Here is a 25608-nt window from a genome sequence, read left to right on the forward strand (position 1 = left end):
CCCTTTCAAGGGAACCATACCGGCATTTGCCTGAAGCGATTTAGGGAGATCAAGGAAATAAACCCGGACGCGGGTTTGAACCGTCGTCTTTCCGAATGCGAGTCCAGTTTGCTAACTACGGCGCCGCTTCGCTCGGTAGGGATTAGAAATCATGGTGTTGTTGATGATGATGTTGATGATGATGATGATGATGATGACGACGACGAGTTCAGCACTATGTGTACGTTGATATGGCGACCAGGTTGTTTATACCGCAGTTACCGTAGATGTGGTTATCACTACTGGCATTGGGCGAACGTGATGCCCACACATAAAATCATCTTGCCCAAGAGAACTTGTACAAGTGGCTGCTGCCTCTTCATAAGTATCTAGCTGTTATCTGAATTGATCGCCAGGTGCTGCCTCGCAGCTCCATTAATGTTGTTTTCAGACGACGATGTAGGAGCCGCGGGCTCTTGTAGAAGAACGTTGTCTTACGCATTCGACGTGGCTGCACGACCCATCATCCGTGCCGTGCACAACGGTACAAGGACAGACAGTGAACTCCAGCGCAGAAGCCGCGATTCATTGAGGTGCCGTTTCCAGCCGTTAAGTGGGACGCGTTGGCCCACAGCTACGATTAGAGAAGCCTCGTGGCACTGGTGCACCTGCAAAATGACAACCGCCAGCAAATTACTGTGTATAGAGCGACATTTCACGTAGCAATGCGATGCGACATTGTTTCTTCGGGCATTTTGTGCTCGCCACCCCAATAGCTTCTGCCGAGTGTGGAGTTCTAAATTTCCGTTTATGCTGCACACCGTGCAAACGCAGAAACAGGGGATGTTACGGCCTGTGCTGACATCGAAAACTAACGTATTCTAGCCGAGCTCACTCCTATCATAGAAATGGATTTTGTGCTTTCGCATCTTCTTAATTTCTGTTGTATTGTTTGCTTTCTTTTCGTGACAAGTTAAAAAGGATGAACGAGGTTCTGGAATTTTTCCTACTAGTGTTCTCCTACGAGAGACACTAAATATATGGAACCAAGAAAGTATTTACGCTTTACGGCGAAAAAGCCTAAAATGTGCATACTCGCTATCCAGTCACATTAATTTGACCACCTATCAGAAGCCTGAATAACCAACTTTTGAAGCGCGGTCAGCTGCGAGACGTGCAGGAAAAGAGCTCAAAAATGGTTCAAATGGTTCTGAGCGCTATGGGACTTAACATCTGAGATCATCAGTCCTCTAGAACTTAGAATTACTTAAACCTAACTGACCTAAGGACATCACACACATCCATGGCCGAGGCAGGATTCGAATCTGCGACCGTAACCGTCGCGCAGTTCCAGACTGAAGCGCCTAGAACCGCTCGACCACATCGGCCGGCAAGAGAGCTAGTGAGGATCTGGATGGTACCGACAGGGATTTGGAGCCATGTCGACTCCAGTGCCGTGGCCAGATGCCCTAGGTTCCGTGGCTGATTATCCATGGCACGAACGGCCCGATCGAGATGATCCCACAGATTCTCGATTGGGTTTGGTGGCCAGGGAAGTAGGGTAAACACATTCTGGTACTCTATCGAACCACGCACGTACACTGCGAACTGTGTCACACATTGCATTGTTCTGCTGGTGGAGTCAATCGTGCCGAGAAAAAAACGAACTGTATGGATAGAAGCATGCTTATGTTGATGAATTGTGCCTTCCAGAATGATGATATCACCCAGGGAATCCATGAAAATATTCCCCAACACTCCCTAGGCCGTCACGCTCCATTCTCTTGCCTGGAATCTTCCAACTATTGTTGCAGCGTGTTTGCTATCCGGCGTTTCACCCCATACACGCCGACGGACGTGTGTAATATGGAAACGCCACCTGTCGCCACTCTGCGGAAGCTCAGTTGCGGAACTGGTGTGCAAATTCCACCTTTCTTCACCGATGGACAGCAGTCAGCATGGGTGCATGAAGCAGGCGCCTTTCTGCGGAGGCCAAGACACAGCAACGTTCTCTGAACAGTCGTTGAGGAGACACTGTTGGTAGCCCCTTAGTTCATCTGAGCGGTCAGTTACTCAACAGTGTCATGTATGGGCCGTGGTACACAACAATTGCCACTGCGCCAGTTTTGGATAGAGCCATTTTCCAATGCACGGTACACTTCAACCATGGCGGCACGCAAACGGTTTACAAACTTTGCCTTTTCAGAAATGCTTCCACATTTGGCCCGAAAGCCAATGATCGTGTTGTTTTGCACGTCAGATAAATTGCTCGTTTCACTCATTACGACGACGACTACACTGTTTTTCGTGACCCTTTGACACGCTTTATATACCATCCACTGCTAGTGCTGCCACCTGTCGTCTGTGAGTTGTAATTTCACGTTGACGACGAACATAGGCGGTGGTCACATTAACGTGACTGCACCACATATAAGAATGTAAATAAATGAACATGCATTGATAAAAATGATTTTAACAGTGAAAGTTTCAGAAATGTTTGACGAGGAAAAATAATTTCCGATGTTATTTGGCACTTAGCAAGAAAACAAGATATGAAGGATAAAGCAAAAAGGCGATATTTACTGTATTCTAGAGGTTATCTGATGTGTTTAGAAGTACACATTTCCTGGAGCAAATAGATGTAGTGTTCAGAGATATTTGGATTACAGTTTTTCCATTCTTTCAGTTCTCAAGAGAATTTATCACACGACCTTTGACAAAAACAGCCAGCTTGAATTCTGCTTTGATCATTAATAAAGTCTATTGTCATTGGTTGTTCCTACATTTTGTTACTATACTGTTACTATATTTTTCGTAAAAAGGATAGTCCGTCTTAATGTCTCTGTCTTTTGATGCCAAACTGCTCACAACGCACGCAATTTTGGCGTTGCCGTGTAGACGGAAACGACCTTTCGTGGCAGACGAGAATTAGTACAAGAATAAAACGCCAGGGGCGCTGTAGTAGACTCACTTGTCTCGAGTAGTCAGTGAAGATAAGAAAAGTCGGTCGTGTAAAAGGGGGCTTCACAAGGGTCGCCGTTCCAATGCGTCGCGCGGGTCTCATTCAGCGCCGCACAGTCGTAGCGGGAAGTCGATTACCGCTACCGCTCCGAGATGTCACGGAAGTGTCCAGGTGAGACAGAAGGGTGAGTTGGATCTCATACAGAAGAACGGTGAGGCGGATCGATATTCGGCGGAACTTGCAACTCCGTCGGCCCCATCGGTCCACCCACGGAAATAGACATTGTCAACGAACATGGACTTGAGCGAGGACTTCATAGATGCCAGCGATACTGAAAGGACCCCTGACGTGCCGCAACGTCCACGATACACTGCGGGAGAGCTGAAGCTCTACTAGACGAAGGCTAATGAGCAGCGCAGCCGATCGAGAATTGTGACGCAACCGGCGAGCCCACAGAAGAACTGGGTGATCACCGTCTCCACCATAGGAGGTAAAAAGGGGGCCGTGAGCAACGCCGGCAATGTTGGCCGTGCAAGGAGGCCTTTGGTGTCAAATCGCAAAGGCGCAAGAACCTTAGGCACAAGCTGTGGCAGCCACTGAGGATGCGGGCAGACAACGGACGACCGTTGGCTAAACGTGCGGTCCGCCCTGCAAATGGAAATGGAAATGAGCGTACGTCATTGTGGGCCGGGAGTCCCCCATTCGGGGAAGTTCGGCCGCCGAGGGCAAGTACTTATCACATTTGACGCCATATTCGGCGACTTGCGCGTCAGAGATGGGGATGAAAGGACGATGAGGACAACACAACACCCAGTCCCTGAGCAGAGAAAATCTCCTGCCTCAGCCGGGAATCGATCCCGGGCCCCTTGGCGTGACATTCCTCCGCGCCGACCACTCAGCTAACGGGGGCGGTCTCCGCCCTGCAAAAATTGCTCCTACAACTACCAGCGATACCGCCAACCGATACCAGCCGCTGGCAGAGACGCAGAGGACTGCTGCGCCGCCATCAGCAGCCCAGCACAGAAGAGACCAGCGCAGGCCGCCCGTGCGCCGCCAAGCTGCCAAATCGCCGGCTACCTCAAGTCGTGGTCGAGGTGAAAGACGGCTACATGTCCTAAAGAACAGGCGCCACGTATCTATTTACGTATCAGTGAGGTACGATTACCAAAGTTCCATACTTTCTGTGAGGATGCACACCAAACCTGATCACTTGTGGAAGTCCGAAATGGTGAGTGAGGGGTTCATGGGTAAGTGACGGTACGCTAATAGTATGTAACAGGCTAGGAATTTGGGTCAGGTAGGAAACATGCTCGTATGGCCGATACAGTGAAAGCGACTGCTCGTGTTAAGTGGGAGATCGTGTCCCAGTCTGGCACAAATTTTGACTCGTTACCGTTGATTCATTTCAGTACCCAAATGCAGCGAACCTAACTGAAAACTTTCGAAAACGAAGGATTTCGCAAGCAACTTTACCAGTGGACGACTGCTGTCTACACAGTCAAGTCGTCGGGGAAAGATCTGGTGCGAGTACAACTCGCCAATAGCGAAATCCTCAGAAATGTGACGAATGAGGCTGCAGGACACTTGCTGACGTTCTACAGTCACACCACAGCCCCCCAGAAGCCGTTTCTGGCTGCGTTCAAAAGTGCCCCAAGATGCGCAGATCCCAAACATATCAAGGAAGCCTCGGATTCGGAGCCCGCTCTGTGACGTGCATTGACTATCCCAGGACGTACAAGTAGTTGCCCCTCTCCTAGTTGTCGCCCCAGACAAGGCAGAGAACAGGTAGCTGTTCCAGGTGACAAGAGCCACAAGAAGCGTTCGCCTCAGAGCTTCCCCTGACAGAGGTGGGGCACGTGGTGCACCACTCCTACTTCCATGATGCATGCGTGAAATGTACTCGCGGACGCGCCAGCTCCTAGTGCTCACTACTGAATTTGCGTCCTCCAACATGCAAGACCACGTTGCGAGGTACCGCGGCTGCGAGGCATTTATGCCGCGGAAGCTCGTATGCTTGGCAAGTCGCAGAAGGAGGATACGGTCAGTCGCTCCGCGCAGCGTCCGTGCCCAGGCGCACAGTCTGCAGAGCAACCAGCCAACAGCAACTCACCGACGCAGGCCAGGGAAGTGGAGACGACCGCCCCCTCCACAGGAGGCAGCGGAGGTCACCTTGTGCGGCGCGCCCGAAAAGCGCGGCAGAACGCCCACGCTGGAAGAGCAACGAGCTGGAGCAGCGCGGACTGGACACCCCACTCTCCCCCGCACCCAGGGGGAAAATTCACTGTCCAGTAGCACATTTACTTTGTTTATTTATTTATTCCATTAGCAATACTGAGTAACCCACCGCCTTGAAACGTAAGGTGGGTCGGATGCTTCTAAATCTATTAGCAAACACTTCTCATTATCACAATCTTATTGGTGTACAGTTGTTAATGCTTTTTTAAAAATAATATCAAGAACATAATATATAAAAATTCTCTAATATTTTAGCGAATTGAATGCTTAAGAATTGTTAAAGTGGTTCTATATAATTTGCTTCCGCCTAGTTGATGAGAATATAATTTGTACAGTGCAAATGTCAAAGAAAAATTTAAAAAAATGCAATACAATGAGTGTGGCGCAAATAAGTTCAGTTTGTAGTGGGTAGAGATATACTATACTTGGATGCGTAATATAGTCTAAGTAGCTTGTTGGTTGATAATATGCCGCGCGGAATTAGCGGAGCGGTAGCCGGCACGGTACCTCAGCGTGTTCGGTCAGAGGGTTTAGCTATCCTCTGTAATAAAAAAACTGAGTGAACGGATCAACGAACAACCAGAACAAGCGTCATAGAACGTCCGCCACGAACAAAGTCAACGTACAATGTAGAACAAAATGAGATTAAAAAAGGAAAAAAAAGCGGTCTAAGGCGCTGCAGTCATGGACTGTGCGGCTGGTCCCGGCGGAGGTTCGAGTCCTCCCTCGGGGATGTGTGTGTGTGTTTGTCCTCAGGATAATTTAGGTTAAGTAGTGTGTAAGCTTAGGGACCGATGACCTTAGTAGTTAAGTCCCATAAGATTTGGTTCAAGTGGCTCTGAGCACTATGGGACTTAACATCTATGGTCATCAGTCCCCTAGAACTTAGAACTACTTAAACCTAACTAACCTAAGGACATCACACAACACCCAGTCATCACGAGGCAGAAAAAATCCCTGACCCCGCCGGGAATCGAACCCGGGAACCCGGGCGTGGGACCCATAAGATTTCACACACATTTGAGCATTTTGGTTGATAATATCCTGTTTCTACCTACTTCAGATGAGAAGGTCTCGATAGAACGTCGACCTGTTCTTATCTGAAATGGTTTGCACTTATGTACGTTTATTGTGTTTTTGTGTATTCGTGTATTACCGGGAGTATTGCAAATCAGGACACTACATGATATTCAGCAGTTGTTTGTTTGTCTTATTGGTGGTAGTTGTGGTGTACTCTATGTGATGCCTTAGATACATAGAGCAGGTGTTTTACAGATTAAATAGTGATTGAGCATTTGATACATGGAATACATGAATTTTAGCTTTACGTGAACAATAGATTTATGGTTGTAAATTTGTTAGTAGAAAAGAACGTAGTTTATTGCTACTTGAATGCATTATTCCTTAGATAACTTAATACATTACATTTTTAGTTTTATACATGCTTTATACAGAAAATACATTTGATACATAAAAGTCATTGATTGTAGCTTTAAATAGAGGATATACTTCTGCATACACATAATAAGTCGAATTACTGCTTGTGTGGTATCGTTCTTTGTTGTATGATTGTTACTGCCTGTTGTGTCGTTTATGACTGTGTCATGGCGTGTAGTGTCATGTGTTGTTGGTTTGGATCCCTTACACGTTGATCCCTTCTGAGTCATATTCACTTTGTTAATTCATTCCTCAGTTTCGGAATCTGTGGTCGTGGTTATGTCCTCCCATGTGGTTTGTTGTGTTGTTTGTGCTTGTCTACGCCTCCCTGAATATGGGTTTTGGCGCTTGTATTCTTCCTGCAGTGGCTTCGATACAGTATCGGCTCCGCTATTTATTCTGTTCCAATCATCGGGATTACGTATTATTCCGGCGATGCCACTGTCGTTCTGTATAGGTCTCACTTGTGCTAGCGTGTTGCTTAGCAGTGTGACATGTTGTGGTGCCCCAGTTTCTCTGTAAATGCATATTTCATGGTTAGTTCGTCCCATGTGGTTCAAGTGTACCGGGTACGGCCCGTGGCCCGTCAGGAAATGGACCATCCCCGGCTTAGGTCGACATGTTTAAGTTGTAATCTTCCGCATACGTCAGGAAAGAACGAGTGTACTCGGCGACCCTTGTCGAGTGCGTACCACTCGCTCTGCCATGTTTCAATTCGCTATTGCTTCATTTGTGTTTCGTTTATAATGTTGGTTCCTGTAATTTCGGTGACTTTATGGAGCTTGTCCCGCTTAAGCCAGTAAACTGCAACTCTATAACATATTGTTATGTCTATAGGGCAGGTTAAAGGCTCCGCTCATTCTGAGGAGTACTCGACGTTGACCTCATCTTGCAATTGTCTCGTTAGTCTGCATGTTCAGTCTGTGGGCCCAAGTAAAGTGGCGCAGCATGCGATGGATTTAAGTATCGCAATGTGGTAGGTCCTTATCTTAATAGGTAATTTGTTCTGAGTTGTGTTGAGTCTTGCTAGTTCGTGCATAATTTTGGAGGCTTTGTCAATCGTCAATTTGATATGATAGTTAAAAGTCTGTTTTTCGTCAAGGTGCAGTCTTAGATAACGTGTGGCTTGCTTCCTCTGCATGTATTGTCTAATTTTAGAATTGGATTCCTCTGTAGTGTCGCTCTGAGCAGTAAATATGCCGTTTTGTAGGGAGATATTTTTAATTTATTTTCTTTGCATCAACTGTTAATTTTCTGAAGCAGTTGCGTGCCTTTTGTCACTGGTGCTGCTCTCGAGTTGGCTGACACCACTACGAGCAGGTCATCTGCGTAAGCCACCACACGTCTTATCCTGCCGTCACGGTCCAGGGTCTTCAGCAAGGGATCGATTGCGATATCGCAAGATATTGGTCCGCAGATCGAGCCCTGTGGACATCCCTTTGTTGTTTTCTTGACAACCTTGCGTGTACCAGCCCTTCACTCCGCACTAGTCGAGGGGACTACTGGAGAGGGAAGCTGATAGCCTCATTTCCCTTAACCTGGCGAAGGACGGCCGTCACAGATTGTCAAAAGCCCCATCTGTGTCGATTATTATGATGGCCACGTATTTGTCTATGATGTTATTTGTAACTGTCAGTGCTTCGTTGGTGTCGTCTTCTATTGATCTACCATCCTTGAAGCCGAACTGATGGGGCGTTAGGGAGAGGAGGCGTCTGTGCGATTGTAAGCGGTCACGCAGGAGCCTTTCCTGTACCTTGGCAAGAGTTCAAAATGGTTCAAATGGCTCTGAGCACTATGGCACTTAACTTCTGAGGTCATCAGTCCCCTAGAACTTAGAACTACTTAAACCTAACTAACCTAAGGTCATCACACACATCAATGCACGAGGCAGGATTCGAACCTGCGACCGTAGCAGTCGCGCGGTTCCGGACTGAAGCGCCTGGAACGGTTCGGCCACACTGGCCGGCGTGGCAAGAGTGTTCTCCATCCTCTGGTCATTGTGGCGTCAGCTTGTTTCAGTGTTGACAGAAATGTCGGTGTCTTAACTCATTCAGTTTCTGTCCTGAATGTTTGTCCCCAGATGTTCTCTATCTGGATTTTGGCGAAATTGTTCTCATTAGTTGTTCTTGGTATTTCTATTTAGCATTACGACACAGGGCGAGTCTTATCTGTCTTTCAGGAGCAGTCTTTGCTTGTTGGCAGTACTTTCTTTTGTCCCATAAATCCTTCCTTAATCTTGCCAGTTCTGTCGACCATGGTCGTTTCTCTCCCCACCCAGTTTTTACCCGTGGTATGGATGCTTCCTGTGCTCATTTTAGGACCTCTGTCAGTGCATGCGTTTTGTAATCTACACTGCCTTCAGCAGTGTACGGTGATGACGCTTCAACAATTTCTCGGACTTTTTGGCAGTGGGATCTTCCTGTGAATAAATGCTTCTGTTCATGGTCCATGTTATGTGTATTGACATATCTATCTGTGGTTATGGCGATTGCATAGTGGTCGCTGTGTGTGGCTCTGTCTAATACCCTGCATGTGTTGACCAGTGGAAGAGGTTTTGAGTTCCTAGAGAAAGGTCTATGTTACTAATTTACGTGAGTAACGGTATTCAGTTTGGGGTCCTTGGCTGTGTCTGGTTGCTATTATTGACTAAACTATTTCTTCCGCGGGTCGGGGTGAAACTATTTGCGGGCCAGTTCCGCCATCTTCTCATCCAAGGTGTACAGGGATGTATGACCAAGCTTGTGTTCTCTTGTTGGTTGTCGTTAAGGTAGTTCACCAGTAAACTGTTAGTTGCCAATCGCTTTATTATTCTGATTAAGCTATAATTGTAGCAGGAACACCAGCTGAGTTGGTAAACAATAATGGAATGTTTTGGTGCAAAAATTTAACCTAGTGTTTGCGTTATGAGGTTTAATGGGCCCCTGGTGCCCACCCCCCCCCCCCCTCCTCCCCCCCGCTCCCTCTCCCGATTGCGTTTCCAAACTCCAATCCGCTATGCTATAACGGGAATGTCATTTCCAAAAATAGCTGTGTAGTGAACTTGGAAGTGAGACAGCCCCGTTGTTGAGTGATGCGATCAAGGACTTCATCGTCTCTAATGACCTCGTCACCGACACGGTGTTAATTCCTAATCTCGCTCCTTTATCATTAGTAAGTCTTGACCGCTGAGACTAATGTTAACATTTCCAGAGCTTTCATTGTCGGCTTTGTGGTGTCTTGACAATTTAACGTGGTTGATATTTACGTGTGATACAACAAGCAGCGAGCACAAAAGGGATGAAAACTAAGTCGTGTATAGAAATTTCTGAATCTGGGCCGGCCGCGGTGGTCTAGCGGTTCTAGGCGCTCAGTCCGGAACCGCGCGACTGCTACGGTCGCAGGTTCGAATCCTGCCTCGGGCATGGGTGTGTGATGTCCTTAGGTTAGTTAGGTTTAAGTAGTTCTAAGTTCTAGGGGACTGATGACCACAGATGTTAAGTCCCATAGTGCTCAGAGCCATTTCTAACTCTGAATTGCAGTGTTCATTTTCTGTTGTTCTGCTTGATATTGCGAGGCCAAACATTTTTTTTCCCTTGTTTTGTTGTTTCTTTTACCTTTAAAATTTAAACGGTCGTTTATTGAAAACGTAATAACGCTGTAAATTTTGAATGTTAAACACTTGTGAGGATGTTTGGATTTGAAGAGCCAGAAATTATTTTTTAGCAAAAAGAATTCACTTCCTTTGCTGTCGCTGCAGCAGTTCATCGATTTCATGGAACAACGGTGCAAGGTTGGTTCCATAGGCGTGACAGAGCGACCGGAAACTGATAAACGTAATCACTCACATGATGTGGAAGTAGTCTAGAATGGGCTACAGCTTCCGGCAAGATTTCGTCATGACTTTTGTCGAAGCTTACTGAAGTTTGGTGAGGTTGGAAGTTGCTCAGTTTTCTCACGTTTCAGCACTAAATGTAAATAACACAGACTGTTATACTAGACGTGTCAGCTTGCTGCACTTTTACAATACCAAAGTAACTGAAACGTTAGCACCAGGAGAAGTGGCACATTCATTAGGGGGGAGGGGGGGGGGCAGGAAATATGCGGTGTTAGAAAACATTACCAATTTTCATTCGTTGGGATATTCTTTATCTGCCCTCCCAGAAAAGAAACCACTAGGGCAGCATGTCGTTTTGATACAAAATTTATTGATTTTTTTGTTGTTTTATGCATTATGAGCTCATGGAAGTTTCGAGAAGCGGGAACCAGCCAAGGAAAACTGCAAAATTGCATTCAGACATCACATGAAATGTTGGGTGGTTGAAAACTTATGTCCTAGTAGTTCCTAGTGAAAACACCTCCTTAAAACAACTGATTATTTACTTTTTGCCAGTTTCTTCATGTATTCTTTGCTTTCTATGATAATAAAAGTTAAATTTATGAAAAATTTTAAAATTATATTCCGCAGTGAAACCGTCTCATTAATACAAATGAGTGTTTACTTTTGTCAATTTCTTCTTGGTTCAAATAGTTCAAATGGCTCTGAGCACTATGGGACTTAACATCTAAGGTCATCAGTTCCCTTGAACTTAGAACTACTTAAACCTAACTAACCTAAGGACATCACACACATCCATGCCCGAGGCAGGATTCGAACCTGCGAGCGCAGCGGTCGCGCGGTTCCAGACTGAAGCGCCTAGAACCGCTCGGTCACAATGGCCGGCAATTTCTTCTTGTTTTTGTTGCTTTACATGATAACAATGGTTAATTTTGTAAAAAAAAAATTAATATTATATATTTTTTCATTTTGTTGGGACTCAAAGGGTTAAGGAGTTTCGTTTCTACCCGCAAGAGTTATGGTTAACCTGTAACGACGCTACTGCGATGCGCTGCTGTCGCACGTGTGTTTACTTTTTGGAAGTTTGTTTCCCTGTTGCTGAAATCGGTGTGTTTGTGTATACTGTTTGTGCTACAGATCTAGGTGTCGTGTACCTCCATTTCAGCAGAATATTCTTTTATGTACACTCCTGGAAATTGAAATAAGAACACCGTGAATTCATTGTCCCAGGAAGGGGAAACTTTATTGACACATTCCTGGGGTCAGATACATCACATGATCACACTGACAGAACCACAGGCACATAGACACAGGCAACAGAGCATGCACAATGTCGGCACTAGTACAGTGTATATCCACCTTTCGCAGCAATGCAGGCTGCTATTCTCCCATGGAGACGATCGTAGAGATGCTGGATGTAGTCCTGTGGAACGGCTTGCCATGCCATTTCCACCTGGCGCCTCAGTTGGACCAGCGTTCGTGCTGGACGTGCAGACCGCGTGAGACGATGCTTCATCCAGTCCCAAACATGCTCAATGGGGGACAGATCCGGAGATCTTGCTGGCCAGGGTAGTTGACTTACACCTTCTAGAGCACGTTGGGTGGCACGGGATACATGCGGACGTGCATTGTCCTGTTGGAACAGCAAGTTCCCTTGCCGGTCTAGGAATGGTAGACCGATGGGTTCGATGACGGTTTGGATGTACCGTGCACTACTCAGTGTCCCCTCGACGATCACCAGTGGTGTACGACCAGTGTAGGAGATCGCTCCCCACACCATGATGCCGGGTGTTGGCCCTGTGTGCCTCGGTCGTATGCAGTCCTGATTGTGGCGCTCACCTGCACGGCGCCAAACACGCATACCACCATCATTGGCACCAAGGCAGAAGCGACTCTCATCGCTGAAGACGACACGTCTCCATTCGTCCCTCCATTCACGCCTGTCGCGACGCCACTGGAGGCGGGCTGCACGATGTTGGGGCGTGAGCGGAAGACGGCCTAACGGTGTGCGGGACAGTAGCCCAGCTTCATGGAGACGGTTGCGAATGGTCCTCGCCGATACCCCAGGAGCAACAGTGTCCCTAATTTGCTGGGAAGTGGCGGTGCGGTCCCCTACGGCACTGCGTAGGATCCTACGGTCTTGGCGTGCATCCGTGCGTCGCTGCTGTCCGGTCCCAGGTCGACGGGCACGTGCACCTTCCGCCGACCACTGGTGACAACATCGATGTACTGTGGAGACCTCACACCCCACGTGTTGAGCAATTCGGCGGTACGTCCACCCGGCCTCCCGCATGCCCACTATACGCCCTCGCTCAAAGTCCGTCAACTGCACATACGGTTCACGTGCACGCTGTCGCGGCATGCTACCAGTGTTAAAGACTGCGATGGAGCTCCGTATGCCACGGCAAACTGGCTGACACTGACGGCGGCGTTGCACAAATGCTGCGCAGCTAGCGCCATTCGACGGCCAACACCGCGGTTCCTGGTGTGTCCGCTGTGCCGTGCGTGTGATCATTGCTTGTACAGCCCTCTCGCAGTGTCCGTAGCAAGTATGGTGGGTCTGACACACCGGTGTCAATGTGTTCTTTTTTCCATTTCCAGGAGTGTATGTAGGTATTAGCAGTCATGTTGATTTTTTGGAAGTGTGTTTTCCTATACCAACAAAGTCCTACACTTCCAACAGTTGACTCTTCCTCGGGCGTTAGCAATTTCTTCCAGACCTTTGTGGAAGTAGGAAGGTTACCCATTTTGAAAGCTGCTGCCTTGTCTTTTTACCACTAGAAATATATTCCAACAAGCAGCCTCTGTTACTGATATTTAAAAACGGGTTTGAGATGTCGCCAAGCCTGAGCTGCTGAAATGGTGTTTATGGGGGCAGACACAAATTCCAACGAGTGATTCAAGAGTTTGATTTGAAATAGTCTGACCAAAACGGTGTTTGTTGGTTTGCAGACATTAAGAGTGGGAGCTCTGAACTGTGGAAATCTTGCCAAATGAGAGCACCTGAAATAGTGAGCCGGCTGGTGTGGCCGTGCGGTTCTAGGCGCTTCAGTCTGGAACCGCGTGACCGCTACGGTCGCAGGTTCGAATCCTGCCTCGGGCATGGATGTGTGTGATGTCCTTAGGTTAGTTAGGTTTAATTAGTTCTAAGTTCTAGGCGACTGATGACCTCAGAAGTTAAGTCGCATAGTGCTCAGAGCCAATTGAAATAGTGATTATCCCTGTCGGGAATAAGGTATTGGGCATTCGCCTTTGTGTCAACTGCATCGTGCAGGGTGCTGGAAGATATGTGACACTCGTGAAAAAAATGCGAGACACACGGATAGATTTGTAACTATGAAAAAAAAATAGCTGGAGCACTCGCTAGTGGCAATAGAAGACAAAGCATATACAACAGTAAGTTTTTAACCAACTAAAACCGTTAAAAAGCAGCTCTTTTGAGGAATTTCTTGGATACAATATTATGTAGTAGAAATGTCCGGTTTTTCTCCAGATGTATTCGGTCAAGATAATGTAGTGAAATCTTGTAGACATATAAATAACAATTTCAACTATGGAACCTGAAAAAATTTGAAATTTTATATTCACTTCTTATAAAAAAAAGGTGTGGGTTCCTGTAGTCATGTCCTAGTTCATGAACCACAGGCAATGAGTATGAGTATGAGTGGCTAAGTAAGTGGTCCCGACAGTCGGGATACCAGTTACTTTGGAATAAGGCTGGGCATCTCGGACATATTCTGAGTCGTGGTCACCTTTGTGCTCATACGGCAAAGACTACCAAATCCACCGGTTAGTCCCTCAACCGTTAGGGATAAAACCCAATGGGACTTGGGGCAAGTAAGGCTAGCAACCTGCTTCCCTAGTACTTTAAATATGATGCTGGCAACAATCAGAGCAAAATGCCTCGGACCTTTGGAGGTGACGGAGTCCCACCTCTAACTGACAAACCAGGGACTCCTAAGATACGACTTGGCAAACAAATGGTAATGAGATGGGGAGCTATTAATTTCAATGGGGGCTACTCTGGGAAGAAGGTAGAGCTGGCAGAGGCTGCAAGTAAGATGGGGCTGGACGTTTTAGCTGTTAGTGACATTCGGGTAAGGGGTGAGAAAGAAGAGGAAGTGGGAGAATACAAGGTCTACCTGTCAGGAGTCAAAGCAGGAATAGCACAATGGGGTGTAGGGCTTTACATCAGGAAAGAAATGGAACCCAGCGTAGTTGCAATAAGATATGTAAACGAACGACTGATGTGGATAGATTTGACAGTGTCTAGCAAGAAAATTAGGATTGTGTCAGTATATTCGCATTGTGAAGGGACAGATCAAGATAAGATGGATAGTTTTTATGAGGCACTCAGTGATGTAGTTGTAGAGTAAAGGACAAGGACAGTGTTCTGCTCATGGGTGATTTTAATGCAAGGATTGGAAATCGAACAGAAGGGTATGAAAAGGTTATGGGTAAATTTGGAGAGGATATGGAGGCCAACAGGAACGGGAAACAACTCTTGGATTTCTGTGCCAGTATGGGCTTAGTAATCACAAACTCCTTTTTTAAACATAAGAACATTCACCGGTATACTTGGGAAGGCAAGGGAACCAGATCTGTCATTGACTATATAATAACAGATCAGGAATTCAGGAAGGCTGTGAGGGACACACGTGTATTCAGGGGATTCTTTGATGACACTGATCATTATTTAATCTGCAGTGAAATTGGGATTGTGAGGCCGAAAGTGCAGGAGGTCAGGTCCATATGTAGGAGGATAAGAGTGGAGAAACTTCGGGATAAGGAAATCAGGCACAAGTACATAACAGTGATCTCAGAAAGGTACCAGTTAGTTGAATGTAGTCAATTACAGTCATTGGAAAAGGAATGGACAATGTACAGGGACACAGTACTAGAAGTGGCTACAGAATGTCTTGGAACAGTAGTGTGTAAAGGTAGGATGAAACAAACAGCTTGGTGGAATGACACAGCCAAGGCAGCCTGTAAAAGGAAAAAGATGGCGTATCAAAAATGGCTACATACTAGAACTAAGGTAGACAGAGAAAGTTATGTTGAAGAAAGAAACAAAGCCAAACAGATAATTGCAGCATCCAAGAAGAAATCTTGGGAAGACTTTGGAAACGGGTTGGAGACTTTGGGTCAAGCTGCTGAAAAACCATGCTGCAGTGTAATTAGCAGTCTTCGAAAGGGAGGTAAGAAGGAAATGACAAGTATTTTGGACAGGTCAGGAAAACTGCTGGTGAATCCTGTGGATTCCTTGGGCAGATGGAGGGAATATTTTGAAGAGTTGCTCAATGTAGGTGAAAATACGATCAGTAATGTTTCAGATTTCGAGGTACAATGGGATAGGAATGATGATGGAAATAGGATCACATTTGAGGAAGTGGAGATAATGGTCAATAAAGCAGCTGGGGTGGATGAAATTAAGTCGGAACTCATCAAATACAGTGGAATGTCAGGTCTTAAATGGCTACACAGGATAATTGAATTGGCCTGGGAGTCGGGACAGGTTCCATCAGACTGGATAAAAGCAGTAATCACACCAATCTTTAAACATGGAAACAGAAAAGATTGTAACAACTACAGAGGTATCTCTATAATCAGCGTTGTGGGTAAAATCTTCTCAGGTATTGTTGAAAGGAAAGTGCGAGTATTAGTTGAGGACAAATTGGATGAAAATCAGTGTGGGTTTACGCCTCTTAGAGGTTGTCAGGACCAGATCTTAAGCTTACGGCAAATAATGGGGAAGTGTTATGAGTGGAACAGGGAATTGTATCTATGCTTTATAGATCTAGAAAAATCATATGACCGGGTTCCTAGAAGGAAGTTACTGTCTGTTATACGAGATTATGGAATAGGAGGCAAACTTTTGCAAGCAATTAAAGGTCTTTACATAGATAGTCAGGCAGCAGTTAGAGTTGACGGTAAATTGAGTTCATGGTTCAGAGTAGTTTCAGGGGTAAGACAAGGCTGCAACCTGTCTCCTCTGTTGTTCATATTATTTATGGATCATATGTTGAAAACAATAGACTGGCTGGGTGAGATTAAGATATGTGAACACAAAATAAGCAGTCTTGCATATGCGGACGACTTAGTTGTGATGGCAGATTCGATTGAAAGTTTGCAAAGTAATATTTCAGAGCTAGATCAGAAATGTAAGGACTATGGTATGAAGATTAGCATCTCCAAAATGAAAGTAATGTCAGTGGGAAAGAAATATAAACGGATTGAGTGCCAAATAGGAGGAACAAAGTTAGAACAGGTGGACGGTTTCAAGTACTTGGGATGCATATTCTCACAGGATGGCAACATAGTGAAAGAACTGGAAGCGAGGTGTAGCAAAACTAATGCAGTGTGCGCTCAGCTACGATTTACTCTCTTCTGCAAGAAGGAAGTCAGTACCAAGACTAAGTTATCTGTGCACCGTTCAATCTTTCGACCAACTTTGTTGTATGGGAGCGAAAGCTGGGTGGATCCAGGTTATCATATCAGTAAGGTTGAGGTTACGGATATGAAAGTTGCTAGGATGATTGCAGGTACTAGTAGATGGGAACAATGGCAGGAGGGTGTCCACAATGAGGAAATCAAAGAAAAACTGGGAATGAACTCTATAGATGTAGCAGTCAGGGCGAACAGGCTTAGATGGTGGGGTCATGTTACACGCATGGGAGAAGCAAGGTTACCCAAGAGACTCATGGGTTCAGCAGTAGAGGGTAGGGAAGTCGGGGCAGAGCAAGGAGAAGGTACCTGGATTCGGTTAAGAATGATATTGAAGTAATAGGCTTAACATCAGAAGAGACACCAATGTTAGCACTGAACAGGGGATCATGGAGGAATTTTATAAGGGGGACTATGCTCCAGACTGAACGCTGAAAGGCATAATCAGTCTTAAATGATGATGATGATGATGATAAATAAAACTATAAATGAGCAAAAAATGTCAACTTTTGGACCTTTTGTTCTCTACTTATTTTTCGAAAATATGCAGTTAGAACAACGCATTTGGGCTCCATAATCTGAAATACCTACTTAAAGCCTGGTAGGCATTTCATTAGCGCACAGTAGATTGGCTTTTCACAAATGGCAAACATTGATTGTAAAATAAACTGATGAGCCAAAACATGATGACCAGCTGCTAAACAGTGTGGTGGTCTACCTGCAGAACGCACTACAGCAGCGATTCCGCGTGCCTTGGGTTCGACAAGTACTTGGTTAGTTTCCGGAAATATGAGTACGCACAGGTCACGCAGTTTCCATAAATTACAGCCGTTTGTTTGTGGGCGCGGAGCTGGCGCACGTTAGTGTTCAACCGGGTTCAGGTCAGCCGAATGAACCGTTGCGCACAAAATCAAGCGGCCCGCCAGACGCACTTCAAACGCCTTCGTTTGCTTTCCTAAGACCAAACAAGTGCGCGATACAAAAATTGGGCATGGGTCGGTAGTATGGATCGAACCCGAGCTAAAGGCTGAGCAGTCTCTTCTGCGTTCATCATACCTTCACATAGTGAGCAACTGATCCTAATTGCATCTGGCGAGCAACTTGAACTATCTTGCGCAATGGCCTGAGTAGCTAATTTCATTACTAACTCGGAAACGCCGCAGCATCGAATTTTTTCTTAATAATTGTTCCTCAACACAACCTACGCTGCAACACCCCTACAAGTTTTTCCGATTGTGCCGCGCGGGGTAGCCGCGTGGTCTCAGGCGCCTTACCACGGTTCTCGCGGCTTCCCACGTCAAAGGTTCGAGTCCTCCGTCGGGCATGGGTGTGTGCGTTGTCCTTAGCGTAAGTTAGTTTAAGTTAGATTAAGTAGTTTGTATGCCTAGGGACCGATGATCTCAGCAGTTTGGTCCCATGGGAACTTACCACAAATTAAAAATTACCAATTTTCAAACTGTTTCTTGCAAAATGTATATAGATGTACTAACAGATGTATTGTGCTCGAGAATTTGCGCAGCTGTATAGAAACCATACGAAATAGGACTAACTAGGGATATTGATCGTATAAGGCCATGAATGGCCACAGAAAACCGTCACTGAGACATTGAAAAGCCTGAACTGACAGAAGATAGAAACCAACTATACCATGAAAGCTTGCTTACAAAGGTACGAGAAACAGCGCTCAGACAGAGATATAGAAATATACTATAGCACCTACATTTCGCCACCTTGACGATCCTGAAGACCACATTAGTGTAATGGCAGCACGCACGAAAGCATTTTAACAACCAAACTTTCCGTGGCTCATACACACATGGAACGGCAAGAAACTCTAGTATGTTGTGCAATGAGAAGAACCCTGCGCTATGCACTTCATAGTGGTTTGCTGAGTATATTTGTAGGTGTAGATAGATGTAGACTGTTCAGACAGTGCAAAATGCTGAGCTTAACATCTCACACTTGTGTGTGTGTGTGTGTGTGTGTGTGTGTGTGTGTGTGTGTGTGTGTGTGTGTTTGTAGAACTACATTAAGAAATGATATGTATATAGTGTGTACGGTCATCGGGATTGAGAAATGAAAGAAATTGTAACGCAAGCTTTTTTGCAGTATTTAACACGTGCTTTGCAAGAATGTATAATCAAAACAGTACTGTATGCTAGAGATAAACTGAGATTTCGCTGTTTTAAACATAATAGCCTTGTGATGTTAAACAGAATAGCCTTCTCATGGAATATCAGTCTCCACCGGACCATACTGATTTACATTTTCATGGTTTCCGTATAGTACTACAGGCTAATGCTAGGATGGTTCCAACTAATAAACCCACGACCGACTACTCGCCACATTCTTGTCAGATTAGAACATAAAAATGTAGATCTCTCTATGCATGAACAATGTACTTTTATTCTTAAGCTGTAACAGCTCGTCTTGTTCAATATGAAAGTGATCAACGGATGAATAAAACAACTATTGCTGCTATTACTATTACGAAAACGATCTCGGTGAAGTAGTTTACTACCGAACAATACGCCTACCTGCATATACCGCGTACATACACATACAGTAGGAACCATTGATTTTCATCAGGTAAGATGTATAGCACCATACTTCACACACTCCAGAGAAGTGAAAATAATATAATCACAAAACTTACGACTAGTCAGAAAATAGCGATAACAGCTGTAAATTGGCACATTACTATACTTATTTTATTTTACTTTCTGTGTCTAGGCAAGTACATCTAAACACTTTTCCTCCAAAACTCCACAATTCTTCCGCTGCCCAAACAAACTCCGCTGTGTGCACATGAGCATTCACACTGGTCGTCTTCAGAGTAGCCCTACTTAACCATGTTTACTTTGTATTTTGCGACTCCTCTTTTCATTCTATTCAGTGCTCTCCATGCAGTGTACTGTAGTTGCTGTCCTTGTGTGATTTCCTCTTTGGGGTGCAGTTTTGTATTTTGCAGAGGAGTCGAACTCTATTTCACAGACGTACGTTTACGACTTCGACTACGGAGTTGCGTTGTTATCTGATATGAAATAATGTTTTCCTTTGACTGATATTTGTGAACCAGGAATTATGATGACATTTTGACTCTTCTTGGCTCACAGTAACGTGAATAACGTGACGAATGTGTGCATGTCATCTTCTCTGACGTGATGAGGGTACAAGAAGCTTAGGAGCAGAAACGGACTACACGGAAGTGGATCATAGATAAAAGTGCGGTGAACTTGCGTATTAAATCGCATTTGCGTGCTCTCCGTGACCTCATTATCACTACAGATAGAGACAATCTACACAGAAACGAGTTCAAGAAACGTTACTCATAAATGAACAGCAATTTTTGTCACAATAAAAGTTCGACACCTGCCTTTTTCGTTTAATTTGTTGACATTTAGTGCACAAAGAGCTTACAGTTATTCATATGTATACAGCTATAACAGTCCAGCGGCTAAAAAACAATTTATTAATTGTTAATTAAGGGACCAGTCTAATTATGAGTAGCATTTTAATATATTTCCTGATCGATACCATTCAAAAAATGGTTCAAATGGCTCTGAGCACTATAGGACTCAACATCTTAGGTCATCAGTCCCCTAGAACTTAGAACTACTTAAACCTAACTAACCTAAGGACATCACACACATCCATGCTCGAGGCAGGATTCGAACCTGCGACCGTAGCGGCCGCGCGGTTCCAGACTGTAGCGCCTAGAACCGCATGACCACACCGGCCGGCGATCGATACCATTAAACTGAAAGTCGTCGTCCTAGAGCTTAAAACACACACACACATACACACACACACACACACACACACACACACACACACACACACACCACTTTTCGCCATCTCGCATTAGTTCTAACATCAAGTAACCCTTGCGAAAGTGTTATAGAGATTTATAATTACGGGAAGTTACCAGACGATATGAAAATTGATTCAGGCAAAATTATACTGGTCACAACTGACAAACTACGTGTACATACGTACAAACTGCAAACCGTGACTATGGTAACAACCCAATCTTACGCCAGTAACCACTTAGAGATTATTATCGGGACTTATTCCTACAAAATTTTGTCTGAGGAAGGAGAAGAGCACTTGCTACAATTAGCAAATTTGCTGATCGGTAAATCTCAGATGTTATGCGAAAGTGATTTAATGAGTTTGTTAAAGTGTCCAGTATACTATTTATAACAATTTGCGGAAGAATCGTATTTCATTAAGCTCCAAAACATTTCTCGGAAGTACCTGCCACGCTGTGCTTCTTCTACCAACCGGCTTACGCTAAAGAAAATGCCAGTTGGTTATGATACTGCATTCAGAATAAATGTGATTATGTTTAGGAGTTCACTTCCGTCTACAACGAGGTCATTACAAAAGGGCTAACGAATTTATAGACTAACAAGCGTGGAATAGGATATCAGACGGGATCTTTCAAAGACACCTTCCCGGCAGTCACATAGATTGCTGCATGTGGCTAACCCTAATATATAGGACAGTGACATCTTTCATGAAAGACAGAAAAAAGAAAAGAAACCAACTCACTGGCTTACGTTTACTGACTCCAGTGCTGCAAATGAGAAGCTGACCCGTTAGCTCAAGGAAAGAACGCGTGCCGCACTGACTTCAGCTATTAGCAGGTACACACAGGATCGCGTATTTCAGTCTCGCCTTGACCAGTGGACGTGGATTTTAATGTACTTGGTCTTCGTCTATATGATCTTTTGTTTTGTCTTCAGGCGGCGGCTGTACCCAATGCCGGTCTCGTCAGTACAGAGGTACACCGTTATGTTAGCATATCCTGCAGTGGAAACTATTTTTGAAGTGACGCCCTTTCCTTGAGAAATCCGGCAGACAAACAGTTTCAAGGCGAGAGGAGAAGCGACAAACAACCCCGAATGGCTTTTTCTCAAGGTAACGGTGTCCATAAAGAGTGATACTAGAGCAGAAGCAGGCGCTATGAAGACTAATCGCAGTAGCAGTAGTAGAAACAATTGGATCGATAGTTGGCTAACGGATAGGAGGTTCAGTAGTAGTTTTGTAGCGACACTTCTTATTTGTATGGTTTTACTACGTAGGAATGTTGTTATAATTACTACACATAATTAATATTAAACACGAAAACACTTGCTTAATGTTATGTGTTTGGTTACGAACTGATTTTGGGATTCTTGGGCTATCGTCAGGCGACGACTGAATTGCGGGAATAATTACATTTAACGAAAACTGAAAAATACAAAAAGATACGTGGATATCGTTACATCTAATAACGGATGAAAAATAATGTTACATGTAACGATATCTACGTAAACAAACTTTATTCTTCATTTTTAGTGAAATGTAACTATTTCTGCGTGACATAAAAAAGTAATACTTTCCTTTGTAAACAATATACATGCCATCTTTTTTCGTGTCATCAGTATAAGTAATATCAAGCCACCTTAAGGGCAGTCACTGCGCTGCAGGTCAAGCCACTGTCCCATTGAAACCTTGGTTCCGCAAAACCAACAACAGAAGAAGCATCTCCACGAGGCTAAACCATGGGTATTTTCCAAACCATTTGCACAGCCTTGATCATCGTGATGCTCGCCATTGTCAGAGCGGAAATGAAGCAGTTGCTGATGTTACCCGCCTCCTATTTTCTTGCCCCGTTATAAAGGATTCAGCAAGAAGAACTAATGAAGACTTGTTCCAGAAAAATGTAACACTCCCTCTATCCAGCAGTACTATCTTGGGATCAGTACTAGTTTTCATCTAAGATCTAGTGATAAAATACCAAACAAAACTAATTTATATTTATAGTGCATGTTCATAGTAATAAAAGACAGGTATACTTTCACCGGAAAAAATGTAAAATCAGTGAATGAAAAACTGTGATTGCTTTGTTTATGATTTGTTTGCAATAATTAATCTACACAATCGTTGTTATTATATGATCTGTTCAGTATCTTAATTAATCCTGACATTCTCCATGCGTATTTATTGTAAATGCGTAAATGGAATATGACTGTATTGCGGAAAGGCCGAAACCCCTGTCAAATGATGGTCTCTGTGATTTGATTCATTTAGGAAATCGGCTTAAAGACCATGAACAATCATTTAGCCATAAAAATGGATAGAATGTGAGATACGTTTGAAACAAAAAAGTAATATTGATCAAACTGACCTTGAACTACTGTAAAAAGAGAAGCAACATTGACGTCAGGTTCTTAATTGAATTACACTCATCATCTGGTACCTAGCTCAATATAATGTAGCCTTAAGGGGAACCAGCGACAAGATCGACCATTATCTTAAAAACATTCAAAATGAACTCAAATTTTCTTGCCATCAAAATAAAAAACAACATTGCTAATGTTGTAAAAGAAAGTAAATATTTTTCTGTTATACTTAATTGTACTCCTGATACAAGCCACAGGGAACAGATGAATTTGATTGTTAGGTTTTTAAATTTATCAGAACAACACTTCCTCGACTTTCTGAACGTCACCTCGACAACAAGAGAAAGTTTGACTGAAACCCTTTTATCGAAACTGGATCAAGTAGGACTCTATATTCATGATTGCAGAGGCCAAAGTTACGATGATGGCGCAAATATGATAGGTTATCGAAGTGATGTTCAAGCCAAAACCATGCAATCCAAGAGAATTTTATATGCCATGTGCCAGTCATAGTCTTAATCTTGTGTTAGCAGATGCGGCAAAAGGTACAGCAAAAGCACATTTTTGATGTAATTCAAAGAATATACGTTGTTTTCAGTGCATCCACTGGGAGATAGGAAATCGTATTAACAGTGAAGAAACCTGCAGACGACGGGAAAGTAGGGTGAAGAGTGTCAAAGCTATAAGGTACGAGGGAAGAGAAGTCAGAGATGCCCTTGAGCAGCAGCAATGTTGAACTGAAAACAAAGAGCTAAGCACACTCGCTTCCTGTGAACGAATAAGAAAGCCGAGTTTATTGTGTTGTCATATGGTATGACTTTCTCTTTGCTATTAACGCAGCAAGTAAGGCACTTCAAGGAGAAAACATGGACGTGGCAGTAGCAACTAAATCCCTCGAAAGTTCTAGTGAAGTTTATTGAGAATTTCCGTGAAGACTGTTTTGTTAATGCGCAGGTAACAGCTAAAGAGATAGCTGAAAGTTTGTAGGTTGAACCAAAATCTGGAGAAAAGAGAATTGGCAAGAAGACGAAGCAACTGGATTATGAATGAATGTGACGACGTGGTCTGCAGAGATCAACCTACAGAGGAGAAGTACAAAGTCGATTTTTTCTACCCTGTCGTTGACACAGTGTTAAAGAGTTTGAAAGAAAGGTTCGGCCAAGTGGCTAAGTATTCCGGAATATTCGGCTTTTTGTTTTCTCCAGAAAGCTTAAAATACAGACAGGACGAAGAACTGAAAATGCTATGTAAAAACCTTGAGAAAGAGCTATGTGTAAACATAAATGGTGAATGTTCGAAAGACATTGTTGCCTCAGACATTTTGACAGAAATTAAAGTGTTCAGAGAAATGGTGCCCGAGGATGTGAAAACTCCTATGTTAATACTGAAATACTCCAATGACGCTAGAAGCCAATTTCCCGACCGAGACAGTGACTGTCGCCTCCGCTGAAGGGAGCTTACCACGTTCAAAGCTAATGAAGAACCATTTCAGAAGCAGCATCTCGTAAGAACGCCAGTCTTCTCTTGCCATGCTGTAAATAGAGCACGACGTGGTTTCAGAACTGAATTCTGAAGATATTATTGATGAATTTGCTTGTCAAAAAGCAAGGAGATAATGTTTTGTGTAAAGTGTGTAAAGCAGAAAACCTTTAGTGCTTATAACCTGCAACTCATGTAATTTCTTGTAAAAATAGAGCACAGTCAAGTGATGAAAACATTTAAGTATATGTCCTGAACAACACTTGTGAACCTTGTTCGATTTTGAATATCATTGAATTGGGAGGATTCCCATAGCTTAGTTAGTTTTTATTATTAACGTTTTAGTGTTTACCGTTTTCCTGTCACAACAGTAGGTCTGCTGTAGTAAGTCTTTTGATATATTGGTAGTATATCAATGTCGAAACATAGAATTCTTTTAACATGACGAAGGTGTATAACCTGTTGTGGCAGGGAGGGGGGGGGGGGGGGTGATGCAGGAGAGCCCCGCGCCTGCTAAGGGTGACCCTCGCGGAGGGGGGCTGGAAGGGGGAAGACTGTCCCAGTTTCAGATGTGTGATCGGTTACTGAACCTCTAATTCGGATATTGATGTAGTAGAACACGAGAATGCCTTACCAGACTTTGTCGGTATCTTTTACGACTTTGTTGAATGCCTTTGACGCCATCAGCTATATGATGTAGTTGCTTCCTTATTATATCTACAGCGACTGAAAATATTTGTTTGAAAAACTAGGGTTTGCATGCATTTATAAGCTTTTAAAACAATTTTATTTGGAAATATATTTTCCCTGTCATCTGAATCATCGGTGAACTAAATAACCTGGTTAGTAACAGTTTGCTCAAAAACAGCTTCTCGTAAATCTAGGGTGTTCGATAACGTAACGGAGGAAGTGGACATCATGTTCCCTTACGTCCGTGAGACATTCTTTAAGTCTGCACAGACATCGGGAGGACAGACAGGCGATTGACTTACGGTAACAGGTTTAAATTGTTACAAAGAATTTTTGATATCATTTGAACAAAATTTTATGCAGATATTACAATTTGTTCCTTAACAGACACTCTG

General features: G+C 44.1%; 1 protein-coding gene across 1 annotated transcript in view; it reads left to right on the forward strand.

Annotated features, from left to right (window-relative positions):
• The window catches only part of LOC126475210 (N-acetyl-D-glucosamine kinase), a 185853-nt gene that overhangs the window by 37388 nt on the left and 122857 nt on the right, over positions 1–25608 (forward strand). The window lies entirely within an intron of this gene.

This window comes from Schistocerca serialis, chromosome 4, assembly GCF_023864345.2.
Source record: "Schistocerca serialis cubense isolate TAMUIC-IGC-003099 chromosome 4, iqSchSeri2.2, whole genome shotgun sequence".
NCBI lineage: Eukaryota > Metazoa > Arthropoda > Insecta > Orthoptera > Acrididae > Schistocerca > Schistocerca serialis.